The 15947-nt window shown below is 36.4% G+C and overlaps 1 long non-coding RNA gene across 2 annotated transcripts; it reads right to left on the reverse strand.

Annotated features, from left to right (window-relative positions):
* Nucleotides 1–1156: 1156 nt before the first annotated feature.
* On the reverse strand, nt 1157–14909 carry LOC121661900. Of its 2 annotated transcripts, none has more exons than XR_006015117.1 (3): nt 14764–14909; nt 13708–13784; nt 1157–1303 (listed from the first exon to the last, which is right to left on the reverse strand). It is a non-coding gene; the product is annotated as an uncharacterized LOC121661900 (long non-coding RNA). The 2 variants fall into 2 exon arrangements; XR_006015118.1 differs by lacking the exon at nt 1157–1303 and adding an exon at nt 8194–8691.
* Nucleotides 14910–15947: the final 1038 nt, after the last annotated feature.

Below are 15947 nucleotides of genomic sequence, written 5' to 3' on the forward strand. Positions count from 1 at the left end.
ATAGAATAATGAAATATACAACATATTACTTGAAATCAAATGTACTGGAGAATAGTGACAATATTGCTAAAATCTTGAAGTAAATTTTATGTGATTCAGATGCTGTATTCATTTCCTTTGAGCTCGCTTGCCACTTTCGTATTATGAGGATCCACCTAAAACTTAAAATACTTTTATTTTGTAGTACATGGTGACTGCTCCCTCACCTCCACGAATACTTTTTTTCTGTAAATTCAAGGCTGGATATTTAAAACACTGAAGACAATCTAAGGGAAAATAGAAATTAACATACCAAAATTTTGACCATTATATTAAAATTCACATCTCTTCCTTTCCCCTCTGGTCATGTACTGTGCATCTTTTCAAACTAACTGTAAACCAAACTTTCAAAGGAACCTCTGTCTGACCTGATAATTGAGCTAGCCATGTTGGTTCTGCAGTCACTACAAACATTATTTTTTGAGATACCAATTGCAGATACCAGTGATCAAATTCATAAGTTTTGTTTTCCAGATTATGCCCTCATCTCATTTTTGCTCTTCTGACTATCACTTAAGCTGCAGCTAATTGTTATATCACTAAACTATGGTGATTAAGTGAAGGGTCAAACTTGCTCAGGATTTTTTTTCGGTTTTTAATTGGACATGTTTGCCTATTCTTGAGTACATCTGATAAACTTGTTCTTGTCACTTTGCAATGAACTGAGCTCTACTGACACTTACTCATCACCTGGTTCTGTGCATGAGCTCTGCTTTGTGTTTTTTTCAAGTCTTTTACTATTTTCATGCACAAGCAGATGGTTCTAGTTAAGTTGAGGCACAGTGTCAAAGTTTCTGCTTCAAGCACAATTGCTTGTCCTATTGATATTTTGTATACATTGAGATTTTTTGCCATCTGGGGAAAATGGAAGAACATTTCCTCAATGCTCTGAATCAACTAGGGATTTGTTTTGTTTTCTTTTGTGCCAGGAATAATAGTGTGCACCCAGGCACCCAGCCCTGACTTATTTCTTCTTGAGTAAGTTCTTCATTTAAATACCTCACAAATATTAATGAACTCTTCAGAACACTTCTGCAAGAGAAGGAATCATTGCTAGTATGAAAATGAGACATGGAGAAATAAGGAGCCACACAAGAGGCTATGAGATACCCTGCAATTAAACCCAGAGTTTCGTTAATATCTTACCTAAATGATCATTCTTGTTTGAAGGCCAAACCATGAACTGTTCACCCAAGCAATATTCTCATTGAAATGACTGGGACCTTTTCTCGTAGATGAATCCTCTTGTAGCACCATGGTGACTCTGTTATGTGTGGAATTAAGGGAAATTTAGGGAAACTGTGATAAAATGACATGCCTACTGGGAATGTGCTGAGCCACTGGCAATTGTTCCCCAGCAGGGAGTAGGATTTCTGCCACAAAGTTACTCAAAGCTGGGTAGAAAATTTGTCCTTTTGTGAGAAACATCCTGCTACTTTAATTTAGATGCTTCTTTCCCCAGAAGAAATTAAAAGCTACATATGTCCAATTTCCCCAAGAGGGAATCATGCTGTCAAGCCCCATTACCATAGGGAAAAGAAACCAAATTGAAAAAACATTTGAAAACTAGCCACTAAAAACAATAGAAATTTGCCCACTATTCAAATAACTGTAGCAATTTGAAATTGTCCACCAAATGGAAATATCAAGCTTTAAAGAACAAAAGCCACAGGCTACTCAGTCAGTGAAACAGTAAAAATGGGTCAGATCCCAAAGAGCTAAAATATGGCTCAGCATTCACCCTGCATTGAAACTCTGCCCCTATTAAACTTGCTGTCTTATGAGTCATAGGGACAAAGTAAGAGGGCAAAATGCATAATCATTTTCCAGTGAAATATCTTTTTTTTTCTCTTGGCTGTCCTAAGACTTCCATCCTAGACTTGGATAAGGTTCTGTCATTTGCCCCATATTAATTTCTACATCAACTTTCTCAGTGGAACCTCTTCACATTTATTGCCATTGCTAAGCTCCATTAAGTTACAGATTTTGCTCTTTTATTCTTAGGAACCCTAGAGCCATCCCACTTCCTACAGCCATCTGGGGTTTTCAAATGCTTCTAGGTAGACATCTTTCCATTGACTTTAATGGGTTTTGCATCAGGCCATAAACTCCTGACTTTGTTTTAAATTTTCATTAACTAGATGTTCACTCAGGGTGCTGCTGCCTGAGCCTCAACACAACAACTCTGCCTGGTGTCCTGTGATGCCTTACAGCTTCTTAGCTCACTTGTTGTGCCACTGACATAACCAGTGTGAATCTGCCACATCTTTCATTAGTGGCCCAGCGTGTAGCTTCCCCACCCACACCACAGCCTGGCTGTGGTCTTCTACTCTGCACACTGCCTGGTGGGTTCTGCAAGACCAAGAACTTCTTGCCTATGACGTGAGATCGGTTTTGGCCTCAAGGACTGGAAACCCCGGCATAAGGAATGCAAATACGATAATTTAAGTTATGAATTAATAGTAGGCTGAAAACAAAATAGCTGATAAGAGGGGCATTTCTTAAACCTTTGTTCAGCTTTGTCTGAGCCACTGATGGAGTGGGAAACCTAACTTCCACTGTTAAATAATGCAGCAAGTTCCAGGTGAACATGCAATCACTGATAGTAGAAATTTAATCGGAATGAATAAGATCAGTTAATCAATTAATTAATACTTCATATCTGCTTTCTTTTGCTCCCACTGCTGTTATGTATAATTTATCGTAAACAACTTGTCATGACTGTTTCCACAAAAGAAGATGTGGACTCTGTGCAGAAGAACTTAAGAGTCACATTTTAAGCTTGACCTGGGCTGGATGCAGGACCAAGACAGAAGGGTTAATAGCAGTCCTGTCTCTGTGCCATAGGCCCTATATTACTAACAGATAATGGATTTTTGTTTGCTGACAAGGGAGAGGTTTGTACTATGACAACAAAAAGGTCAGCCTTTCCCATCGAGTGCAACAAAACAGTGTTTGTGAAATTTCATGTGGTTAAGAATTTCCTCATGGTTTTTGAGATTAGAAAATATCTGTGAAGTTTACTGTGCACAATACAAACATAAATGTAATATTGATAGTATAGACAAGCTACAGAGTTTCACATAAGGTCATTCGGTAGGTGACTTTGCTAGCTATCTGTTGGGATTACTTTTATAAGTACCAGGAATATATTCTGTGCTCTAAATAGCATCTTCTGTTAAGCAATAAAACTTTTCACTTGTTCTCCTGAAGACAAGAGGCAAGGAGCTAAGTTTTTCTTCCACAATGAAAATTACGGTTATAAAGCAGATGCACTCTGGCTCCTCATTTTCTGTCCCACCTTTTAGTAAATGTGCGTGTCATTTGAAAAGAAAAAAAAAATTTTAAAAAGTAAAAATTGGAAGATACTTTCATAATGTGTAAAGGTTTTATCAGAATAAGCTTTGTAATATCCTGAGTTTTTTGATCAACAGAGCAATGTGACTGCTCAGCCTAAGATAAGTAAATACATGCTGAATGAGAGCATAGAGCATAAAACAAAAGTAGAAAAGAAGAAACCAAATATGTCTCTTTATTTTTGGTATTTATGGAAGCAGACACATTCAGTAAGGCAATCTCCTGCAATGTATTGATAGATGAATTTTTGCTGCCCCTACTTTTCTCTTGTAATTTTTGGTGAATATTATTTCTGCTGTTACTTTCATTCTTACTGATTCTTTGCTGTTTTATTTGTATTTATGCTCAGAAACTGTAAAACAAATATAGAAGTAGTTAGATACTTTGCCACAGAATGTCTTTGTGGTTACTAAGGAGTTGCAGAGGCTGCTGGCAACAACTGTTTATTAAGAATAAACCTATGCTACAAAAAGGTCATTTTGGGACTGGAAAATGTACAGATTACAGACAGTTTGTTTAAGAAGAGATCAAAATCAAAAAATAAATAATTCTTCGTCATGATAGAAAGCAATATTAAATATTTCCTTAAATCCGTAAGGCAGAAATACTATTAATGTGTAGAAGTATGGGAAAGAATTTACATGTCACTTTTATCTCAGTAGGTCTTTCATTTCGTAATGAGACCTGAGATGTGAATTTCTATTCCTTCTTTCAAAACTTTCCCATAGTAGCCTTAAGGCTGGGTCTAATAATTCTTTTAATAAAAGTGTGCTCTGTAATGTGAATCCAGAACATAAACTTAGTGAAAGGTGCCTGGAGATATCCATCAATTCTTACTTCAGACAATTTAATATTATCTTCTTTAAAGATCTTCAATATCAGCCCAGTGGGTTGGGACAACAGTGTTTCACTGAAGTGATGACAAATTTGCTGCATTGGGAAAGGTTCTGAAAAAGAGGATCAAGTCCATCACGTGCATTTTGCAGTGAAAAGTGTCAGTAGACTCTGCTGAGTGACTACATATGGCAGCTCACAAGCAGAAGTTTACATATACAATTTAATTGCAAAATAAAGTGCAGTTCATATCAGCTCACAGCAAATTCGTTCAAATCACAAAAGTCTGAGATAAGTTGTACCAATCCCATTTTAAAACACCTGTAAGGCAGTAGAAAATCTCAAATAGAAAGGCTCAAATACGAATGTGTTGGGGGTTTTTTGCTAACAGCAAGACTAGAATTCTTATGGGATTTTCTTTTTTTGGAACAGAACCTTCCTTGAGGAAGGCTACACAGAGATTTCAGACTATTGTAGATTGTCCTCCTAAGTGCTTGAATTGGTTGGATTTGCTGACTGTCTCTTCTGTCTGGAATTTTAGAAGCCAGCTGAAGGAACTTGGCTAATTAACAATAATGATGGCCCTTCAAGAACTGGAATTATTAGGTAGGTCCAGGTTTTTATGAGATGGGTTCAAAGATAAGTTGCAGTTTCTTGTGCTATCTAAAGAGCCACTTCTCATTAAAAAAAATAGCTTATTTGAAAAATTAAGGGCCAAGATAATAATTAAAAAACAGGCCCTAAGTTCCTAAATCTGACATTTTGCATTATTTTCCCTGTGACTTATTGTGTCAACTACACCACACCTTGAATTTCCCTGAGTTGGGAGAGAAGCAAGGTTGAGGAGATAAAAGGAATTATTTCTCCAGATTGCTCACACCAGTGCCCACATTAGTTTTCAAAGAGGGATCAAAACAGTTCAGTGCAGAAGAGAGTCACTGGTTGACCTCAACACCCCATATGGCCTTGCATGCTTGTCAACCCTTCTTTCGCAGCTATGATGTATGTCACAGTACCCTTTTATTTCCCTAAGTATGCATAAGAAGTGTATGACCCATGGAAAATTCGGGTTCTTGTCTCTCCAGGCATGTATTTTACTATGTGTAACTGCTAGACAAAGTACACAGGGTTGTTTTTGTAGTGATGGGTATAAGTCACCTTCACTGTACAGCTGATGGTCCTGGGTGCAAAGGCTGTGTGTTACACTCACACATCTTGGCCCACTGTCTCCTTACCAAGGGTACTTCATTTGGACAGGCACTAGTCCCTTCACTTTCAGAATTATCTCTGTGTCCCTATATAGACTGGTTTCACTTTACCTATTTCTCAAAATAGGGAACTTTGGAAAACAAAACTAAAAATAAAAGAGTTACGTTTTTCTAAACAGAGCAAGTTAGCGAGTCCTTCAGTATTTCCAGTGTTTCAAGACAAGTTGTTTGTCTTTTCCTTTGCATCTTTTGAGATCTGTGAGACTGCCTGTAATTAACCAGAATTTAGCAATGGACTTAGCACACTAGAACCGATATATGGGCAGGTAGCATACCCTCTGCAAGATTTAAGCTTCTCAAAGGTAATAATAAGACACTGGCAGCAGATAGTTTCAAATTACTTTTCCTTTCTAATTGGTGATTAGATCTAATTAACTTTTAGTTAATATTCAATGATTTCCTTTAACAAATGGAACCCTGATGAGATCACATCTGTTAAGATCACTTGGTTTGTGTCTCCACTTTCTGTGTTATTTCTGTAATTTTAAATTAATTCAGCTACAGTCTAAAAGAAGATCACGTATCAGCTGGAATGAAAGTATGCATTTATCTAAAGTTACCATGAGTCCAGGAAACTGAAACTGTCATTTGAAAAATAACATTGGTATGTAATCCTCAGGGCTTGGAGAGAAGAACTTGTAGAGATCAAACTGGAAGTTTGAATGTATTGGGCGTTTCTTTGATATCAGCTGGATTCTTTTTGTGAAATAATTTAAGATATTGCTCTGATTCTTGGACCCAACTGATAGAAATTTAAAGAGTCTTGTCCTCAGTTACTAGCTGCAGAGGAAGGAAAAAGACCACTGGATAAGTACTCATTTAAAATAAGCTGAGAATTCTGTCTCAGTGTATATACAGTAAATATATTTTGCTGATTTTTGGTCTTAGAAATTAATGTTAAGGTTTATTTGAGTCTCCCAGAATAAGCAACTGGAGATAGCATATTACATTATATTAATAAGATATGAACAAGCAAATAAGTCTACTTAAGTCTTTCAGGAACTCAGCTGCAAAATTTTATCCTTACATGGACAGTCCAGCTAACAAAAATAGAGCCATTTGCATGAGCACAGAGCATTTGCCTCAGTAAAGGTTTGCAGGACAGTCATCAGGCACATTTTGTTCCCTCAGCTTTCCAGGCACTGATTTCATTCAATATCTATTTTTGTTTATTGCTATTTTATTTTCTCACATTGCATTAATATGTGTCATGGCTGGATTTTTTTTTTGTTTTTCCTTCTGTTTCTGTCCCACTTTGAGTGTGTTCTGTGCAATCTCTCAGTAAAACAGCCTGCAAGTATATCCTTGGAGACTGTCTCTATTTTAATCCTACTGATTAGGAAGACTTTTCTAACTCAATTTTTCATCAGTTCAGTATTTAATAATTATACAGGTATTCCTCATCTTACATGGATTAAGGTACACTTTGACAAGCAGAATAATACATTTCTATTTGAGGGAAATTCATACCATATAGACCACAAAATCAAAGTTTGGTTATGCTTACTTGTTTGGGGTTTTTTTATTTGAACATCAAATTCTATTTCCTTCAGAGAAAACAAGAATTTTAAACTTTGTTTGAAGAACCAAAGCAAAACAAAAATGTCAGTGCACAACATTTTTATTGTTAGAATGTGGTGCTAAAGTTCAAGCAAGTAACAAGCAAAATTTACAGTCGTACAAACCTACACAGAGAAGCTGGATGGAAATAGCAGAAATCATTATTCTTTGTATAAAAACCATATATCATAAAAGGCTTTTTTGGCTTAAATATAGGGTTGCTATGTATCAGACCTCTGTCACTTCATTTTTGCAATTCAAGATTTGTTTTTTTCCTGCCTTTTGAATTGAACTTTGGTTGTCTGAATGCAAAAAGCTGGACTTTCATCACAATCAGCAAAGACTATTACTAGCTTCCATCCCATTACCCAATTTGGATCCCAAATTTGACCTTTCCCTTGGTTATGATAGGCCTGGTTCAATTCTCATGTGCCATGGCTCATGCTGTTGTGAGCACACAGACATGGTGGAATCATTTCCAACTTTTATCTATGATAGTGAAATGGGAATAACAGCTGCTCAGTCTGCTGCCAAACTCTTCTGTAATTTAATCTCATTAATTTTCAGAAGTCAAGTAAGACTTGTTTAGGTGGAATCCTTCCAAAGACAACCCCACAAATACTTAGGAAAAGAGTAACTATATGATATTATGTGAGATACATTTTTATCAAAAGAAATAGCAAACCCCCAAACCTAAAACAAAATTTGAATTCCTGTTTTGATATTTAAGAGCACTCTACAGATTCAGTATTTCAGTCTTTGAAGCAAGGTTCTAGCATTTTAGGCAAACGTGGAATATGATATGAAAATATGGTTGTTAATTAGCCCTAATACTTTGCCTAGAACAGGCTTTTGTTAATTATATATGCCTAGGTTAAATATTAATCGTTAGCATTTATAAAGAGCTTTGCATTTTTTGTAAGTACTCAGCAAACATAAACTAATTACATGTCACAATATCCTGTCTAATTAGATGACTGTGTAATTTCCCCACAAGATACATTATTTTTCACTTCCTGTCACTGAACTATTTTTTAGTATTACTTTACATTGCTAAATGGTTTCTTTCTACTCCAGGAATGATTGAACTAGAAGGGAAAAAAAAAAAATCAAGAACCAAGCATCAAGGAAAAAAAAAAAAAAAAATCAAAAACTATTAAAGCTGCTTAGAAATTTCATTTTCTCATTGGAAAATTCCAAGATTGTTGTTTACTAATAGGAAAAAGTCTGTCTTGCTGAAGCTCCTCAGTAGAAAAAGAAAAAAAAAAGGTGATTTCTTTGCACAATGAGAAAACATTACATATGGTGTTTTCAATAAGAAAGATTTTGGAAAGTCTTTCCATTCCAAAAGTTTGGTTTCTTTATACTAAATAAAAAGGAAACACACCTTACATGCAGTCTTTTGCAGGAACCTTTTGAAATCTTTCAATCTTTGGCCCAATCAGATTTTGCTGCTGGGAAACATTTCCAGCTTTTGATATATGTAGCATGAACAGATCTTCTCTGCATCCTTGTGGATAAAATACATGTTGCCTTGGCTTTTAACATCGTTGAAACATAGAATATGTCTATTTCTCTATTTTTTTATGTTATCTGTTCTCAACATTTCTGAAGGCATCAGCTCTGGGATCAGCTGGAAAGCAAAAAATGAAATTTATATCTTGTAAATTCATGCGATATTATTAAATCAAGGATATCTTATAGGTAGAATACATTATATAGTATGTGTCTGAGCTCAGCTTTTTTGGGAATGGTAAATTCTGCTACATTTGCTCTGCCTTCGATTTGTCACATGAATGCTGAGATATGTCCTGTGAAAACTGAGGTCACTGCCCTTGCTGAATGGCAAATTTCTTTGAAAATACATTACGTCAATACACCTAGAGTGACTTAAATGTGTATTTCAAAAAATTCATTTCTTTCTTTTCTGTAGGATGAGACCTGTCTCTTAAGAGATATCTGTCTCTGATATAACCTGCTACCAAACTGCACCTTGGTATTTACCATGTAAGCTTGGAGGAGCTTCTCTGCTTCTCTTTCCTGACTCACATGTCAGACCCAGGGTATGGCTAATGCTACTAGATTTGCTTTTACTCTTTTTTATTGGAACAGGAAACAACTTGAGTCAGGACCTTTCCTCTTCCCACAGAGCAGCATCTTGGAAATTGGGCCATAAAAAGCCCTTTATGCATGATGGGCAGAATGAACAGCCATTTCCTCCTAGTGCTTGGCAAGGTTATGAAGTTGTCAGTTTTCATTGTTGCTCACAGTTGTCAGTTTGCCCGGGCAGATCCTTGGCACCAGAAGGTGACATGGCATTTTTCACTGAGGCAGTAACAAATAAATATATCTACACAAGAATTTTTCTTCTTGAAAAGAATCAGTAGTGCCTACAAATTCCTCATCTGTGATTTTTTAGAAAGAGCTATGGGAATGAAGTTCTCAAGTCTCACTGAGAGTCGAACATATAAAACTCTTAGGCACTTAAATGTTAGGACTGACTGTTCCTAGACTTGACAGCATAACAACTGTTGTTCAAATTACAAACTGTAAAAGTGAAGCATTGCTGAAGATTAGTCCACTTATTTAGGAATTCAGAGAAGGATTGAACTGCAGTGGCAACTTTGACTCAAAAACACTCAGATATTTAATCGTAATATCAAAAAGGCTCATCTTAACTGCATTGCCAATGTTACCAGAAATGTAAATTTAAGTCATCTTTGCCACTCTTTCTGAAAAAAGAGAACTTTTTCAAACCTTGTGGGTATTGTGGTAAGCATCATGTATGTGATGGAAAGAAAAAGGAAAGATTCATCTGTGCTCCTTACAACACCAGCTTCAGCAAATGCAGAAGCACAATCATCTTAAGTATGTGCTTAAGGAAAAAGGTAAAGAAGGAGCTCAAACCCAAAATTTTATGTTCTAGGGAGGCCTTTCTGGAGTACTTATGCAAACCAATTTGTTGTCTCTCTACTTAGATTTATTAGAGTCATTGAGGAAGCTCTATGTCTTTTGAGGAGCACTGCCTGTTGAAGTGACAGCTCTTGAGTCATTCAGGCCCTGCATCTATTCTCACACAGCTCCTATTCATGTTATGGGGACATTCACCCTGCCTCTAATCCATGAACAGATAGATTCCTCAGGTTGTGGCGAAGCACAGCCTCTGAGCAAACAGATATTAACAGCTTTAAAAATATGGTATTACAGCTTATGGAATTTAATAGAGTGCCATGCATTCAATTCCTGTGTCACTGATGTTATTATAAGTATGTTAGAAATCCCATCTGAAAAGTATAGATTACTTCAGTGCCTTTTGTTCATCACTAACTCTTTAGAAACCATATGGAGTGGGACTTTTCAAAAGACTGTACCATGGACCTAACTCTGTTTGAGTTCAAACCAGAGAGAGTTTTATCATTAACTTCAGTGGAACCTGAAGTAGGTCAGTGCCAGTTGCTGTAGAAGATCCAATCCTTTAAGCTTATTGAAAGAGCTGTAACAGAGGAGCTCAATCTAGATTCAAGTCAATGGAATCCTGGGTATGAAAGAAACTCATGGCTGGCTCTTGTGTAAAGAACAGGACCTCATCAACTGGACTTCAGAGAAGTCCTTTGGCTTCAGCCATGTACCCATACCCGCTGACATAGGCTTCTGAATTCAGTTTCCAGAAACACATGTGTTGTCACATTGACAGTCCTACTGCAGGATTCAGTTCTGAAGGATGAGGTGGGCTCTGAGAAACCTGGTCTAGTGAAAGGTATCCCTGCCCGTGGCAGATGATCTTTAAGGTCCCTTCCAACTAAAACCATTCTATGATTCTGTGATTCTGTGATTGTATGTTTTAAGACTGAGCTCAATGCCATTCATGTTGAGTTCTGATGTCCACGTTTCAAGATAGCTCACACTGTGCTTGTAAGTAATATTTAAAATGGCAAAAGCAACCAGAAGTTCTCAATGGGTACCTTAAAGCTGAGATTCTGCTCAAGCATAACACAAGTCAGGGCAGGCCAGTGAACTCTTTCAAGCCTCCATGGACTACACAGCATTTACAGTAACAAATAATTAAATGTGAATCTACAGGACATCAACTGTTTTTGTATCTCAGAAAAACCTTTCTGAGATTGTAGGCTTTTTGGAAGTAATTCAAATTCACCCATAGCCCTGATCCCAGAGTGTATTTTGAGTGCAAAATAGGTCTACACCATTTTACTGGCCTCTCTTAGCTATTCTAAAGTACCTTTCTGGGTGATAACAAATTACTTAAAACTGATTAAAGAGTTACATCCCATTTCTAAATGTGATGAAGAAATAAAAAAAAAATTCAATTTAGATAAGAATCAGGCACTATCATTTTAGTCTGATAGCATTTCACATCACTTGTAAAGCTGAACAACTACTGAAGTGAAGGGCAATAATGAACTGATACTCTGCTTCAAGTGAGATTAAATTTTAAACAAATATCTGTATTTAAATGGAGATTTATAGAGGTGTCTAAGGAGAAAAAGCTTGATATGCATTAATACAAATATACTTTACAAATCTTCAGCTTAACCCCAGAGTATATACCTCAGGTACAGTGTACTAGTATTTAATTTTACCCAAGTCTAACTTTCTTCATTATTTCAGTCCTCTTCCACAACCTTGTAGGATACATTTTTCATGGCATTTTTTTTTTTAATCCTAATATGTTAATTATGTGTTTCATTTATTTCCCGGTATTCTACTGCTCTTCTGTAGTTAGCTTTTGGAAGGTTTTTTTAGGCTTTCCTGTGATAGTGAACCAAGAAAGCCTGGAGACCTGGTGATGCCATCCCTATATGATACCTTAAAGATCTGAAACATAAACATCTAAAATTAAACCATATACTGTCTCCTTTTCCCTTCAATAACCATATTTAACCTCAGTCCTCAGGTTACGTAGGGCTCCAATAAACATTTTCTGCACAACAAAATAATTTGGGGCAAATCTTGTCTGTTGTCTGGCATCCAGCCCAGCTCACAGCAACAAAGGGTAGGGTAAGGTTCTTCCAGGTTTCTAAGTCCACAGTATTCCTTCTGAATAGATATGGCATGTATTTTGTGGGGCAAAATGCTAGACTAAGTCTGAGCTGGGTCTGGGGGAAGGTGTGTATGTGTGGGGTGTGACCTACCATCCATGCATTTAGCCCCTAACTCAGTCTTGGACCATATCTAGCCAAATGAACTACCACAAGAAAACCTAGAAGTAATTATAGCTCTGTGTAATCTTTCTGTGAAATAGATGATGGTGAAGGTTTGTACATGACCCTAAAATATACATCAATGCTATGCTACTAGGTTTACCTTGACAACAGAAAGCAAGTAGGTATCATTATTCCAGCACTGAATAGTTTTTATTTTTGTAAATTATAAATATTACTTCTTTTCTCTCCACCTTCAGCCTTAAGAATGTGGTTTCACATTTCATTTAATGTTAAATGGTTCATTACATAGAGTAGCAACTTAGTTCTCTTATTATGGTGTTATCTTTCACTTTGTCAAAATATGTCTACTTGATAAGAAATCTGACAGAAGTTGCTTATGATGGGATCACTAACAGCCATCAGTTTCTCTCTAGCAAATGAAACTGTAACCATGGAAACGGCCTTTTTTTGCCAGAATGAAAATGAGACAGCGCTCTGCTGCAGCCATTAGTAGAATACACAAATGTCCCTCAAGGCAAACATCTAAAGCAAATGGACTGCAAAGTAAGGAGCACTAATTTCTATTTATTTAGGATTTGTAAACCTAGCAGAGCAAGATATTAACAAAGGAACAAACAAAAGGAGGTTAAAAAAAAGATGTTTGTATTTTTCTTTCCATTTACAAAACTCCTCATTTTAAATAAAAATGCTTCATTCTGGTCTTATAAGTATAAGCTTAAACAGTACTATAACAATGCATTTAAATAAGGCAGTGGCTTGACTGTACCTGTTCTTTGCAGAAAATTATAAAAAAAAATTGCACTAGAAGAATGGTTGGGGGTTTTAAGCTTTTGGAAATCCATATTTAAATGCAAAGGTATTAAAAATACTGAGTGAGAGACCTTTCTTTCCATGCTATTTAATTTCCAAACAACCATGTTCATACTGATAAGATACACCAGGGCTGATAATAAGTCTATTCTAAACACTATCAGCAGTCGGCCACAGGCTGTCAAAGACCTTTCAAGTGTCAGACTCTTCTTACTATCCTCTTTATTCAGTATTACACCCCTCTTGCTACAAACTGCTTATTGAATGCAGAGATTCTTTTGACAGACTCAGATTAGGTGAGGGGTCTTAAACCATCTACCAGGTACATCAGTAAGATATATCTTAACTTGTTTGCCTTCTCCTTTCACATTAAAAATCATAGCTACACTGGGAACAGCAATGTCTAGCTTCTGTTCTATTTCCAGCTCACTGAATAAAGCAAAGATACAATTTTCCACTAGGATAATTAGTTCATTAACCAAAACTGTTTAGATATTTAATTCATAGCTAGCAATGGATTGGAATCATCATGCCAATTACTTACAGATACCTTGGGGTGCTTCAAATACCTGTATGCCTGTAAATATGACAAAATGACATGCTGTGACAGCCACTTTCAGAGAGCTGCTTCCTATGGTGTGATTAGAAATACCCACCGTTGTTCTGATATGTTTCACGTGGGTCAAGGCATACTTATAGAAGAAGTTGCTTACTGTCAGTTTGTTGGTTGTAGCTGTAAAAAAATTAAGAACAGGCAATGACAGAGGAGAAAAAACTAACCTGAGTTAGTTTTGTATCTAAAGGCAGTGTTTGAGCTTTTATAAACTTGCAGTCCAAGACCTGTATGGTTTTCCAAGTGTAAATCATGTCAGAAATGAACCAACCTGGGTAATTAAAATGGTGTGACAAAGACCACTGCCTCACTGGAAAGTTACTTGTCTATCCTATCTGCAAAATGCCACTAAAATATTCCCTTTCAAATCAAAGGTACATGTTAAAAAAGGGAGAGGTGTCTCGGTTTTTGGTTATGCTTGATATTGTCTTTTAATTGTCCTAAGCATATGTTCAGCCATATGTGTGAGTACATATGTATACTCACATAGATGCACACATAAAAATAGTTTATTAACATTGCAGGTAAGTTTGCAAAATGCTTTTTCAGTCTTAATTAGCTATCTCCCTGAGTATATGCATGTCTGGTAAAAAGCAAGCAAATAAGCAAATCTTTATATATTGAAAAACTAGGGGGGTGGTGGGAATACACAAATAGTTTTATTTTCTGTATTCTACTATAAAAACATAGGACTTCACTGATCTTTTAAGGTAAAGAACACATATTCAGACATAGCACTAGTTAAGTCCAGTGCTTGCATATACTAGTATACATAACAGCTAATTAAAATTGGCAAAATTTCCAAGAAAATAGGGTTGTTATTGGCTGCTGGAAGCTGACAGCTGGAGTTGCAATTCTCTTTAGTCCAGACATCAGAAAGAGCTTTAGCTGAATAATACTAACCTAACATGAAACTCCACTTCAAGAAAAACTAAAAAGATCAGTTAGCAGCTGAAATGTCTAGCACCAAAATACATTTGATGTGAGGACAGAGAATAGAGTATCTATACAGCCACATTCTCACTATTTTTATTACATTTCAAATTCAGTCACCTTTACCATAACTTAATACAATATCTTTGTAGTTTAAGATACAGACCTTTAGTGGCTGCCCGTGACTTGCTATTTCTCTACAAGATGGTGTATACAAAAATAAAGAAATCTAGCAGGAAGAAGAGAAAAAGCAGTGTTCCTATTAGCTGTACTATGACAGAGCCTGATCTGGCTCTGAAGTAATCCTGACTGTGCCAGGAGAGACTGGTAATGCTGGAGCTGCAATAGCATTCACAGTCCAGACCCAGCCCTGGGACACATAACCTCCAGCAGGCACAGCCACCCAGCAACAGCCACTCACAGCAGGACAGATCAGAAAGAGAGCTGCTGGCACAACAAATTCAGTTTTACCTGTCTTTATTAATACTATCGTGGGTTCAGTTCTTCCTCAAGTAAATGGACAAGTTGAAACATATCTTGGGAAATCTTCTAGATTGATATTTTTCTTCAACAGATCATTCCACTCTGAGCTGTATCTGACAATACTATCAATCACCATGGGTACAGTGCACTGCTACATATGGTTATATTGAAAAGGAAACTTTATATGTAGATATTTGCCTCTGGTAACTTCAGTTATTTCTGTCCTGAAGAGATGGTTGTGTCTATATGACAAAAAAGAAATGCACTTTCACGGTTACAGAGACAAGTTAATTTAAAACAGATAATTCTGCCTCACAGAGAGGTGATGACAAAAGTCCCAGGTACCGTGAGCTCTTCATATTCATAAATTACTACTTTGTATTTCACTATTTTCCTTGGTTCTGATGCTGACCTCAGTGATGTCTGTAGTTGTTTACTATTTTCTTCTTGTAATTTATTGTGAAAGAATTCTCATTTATAAAGTATAAAAACTCTTAAAAAGAAAGGATGTGAATATGTGTCCATGTTTCAAAGTACAGGTGAGAATAGGACATTTGCACTTTAAAAAAGTATTTTTTAAAGATCTGGTTACCCCTATCATCAGTCCATTTCCTTGGACACACTAACTTTACCTGACTCCAGTGTTCCAAGATTCTTAGATGAATCACACCTCATAGAAAACCATCTCTTTCAGCTGCTCTAGAGAGAGACTAAATGTTTAACTTCTTATTTTAAAGACTCACATTAGTTCTATGCCTAAATCTAGGCAGTCTGAAAAGCAAACCTTGACAGAGACAGATTGTTCACACTATTTGTCCCTTTCAAATAACCCATTTCTCCCAGACCTGAGGAGCAGGTTAAGAGCAA

This window comes from Corvus kubaryi, unplaced genomic scaffold, assembly GCF_017639235.1.
Source record: "Corvus kubaryi isolate FWS band 111438036 unplaced genomic scaffold, C.kubaryi_AGA036_p1.0 37216, whole genome shotgun sequence".
NCBI lineage: Eukaryota > Metazoa > Chordata > Aves > Passeriformes > Corvidae > Corvus > Corvus kubaryi.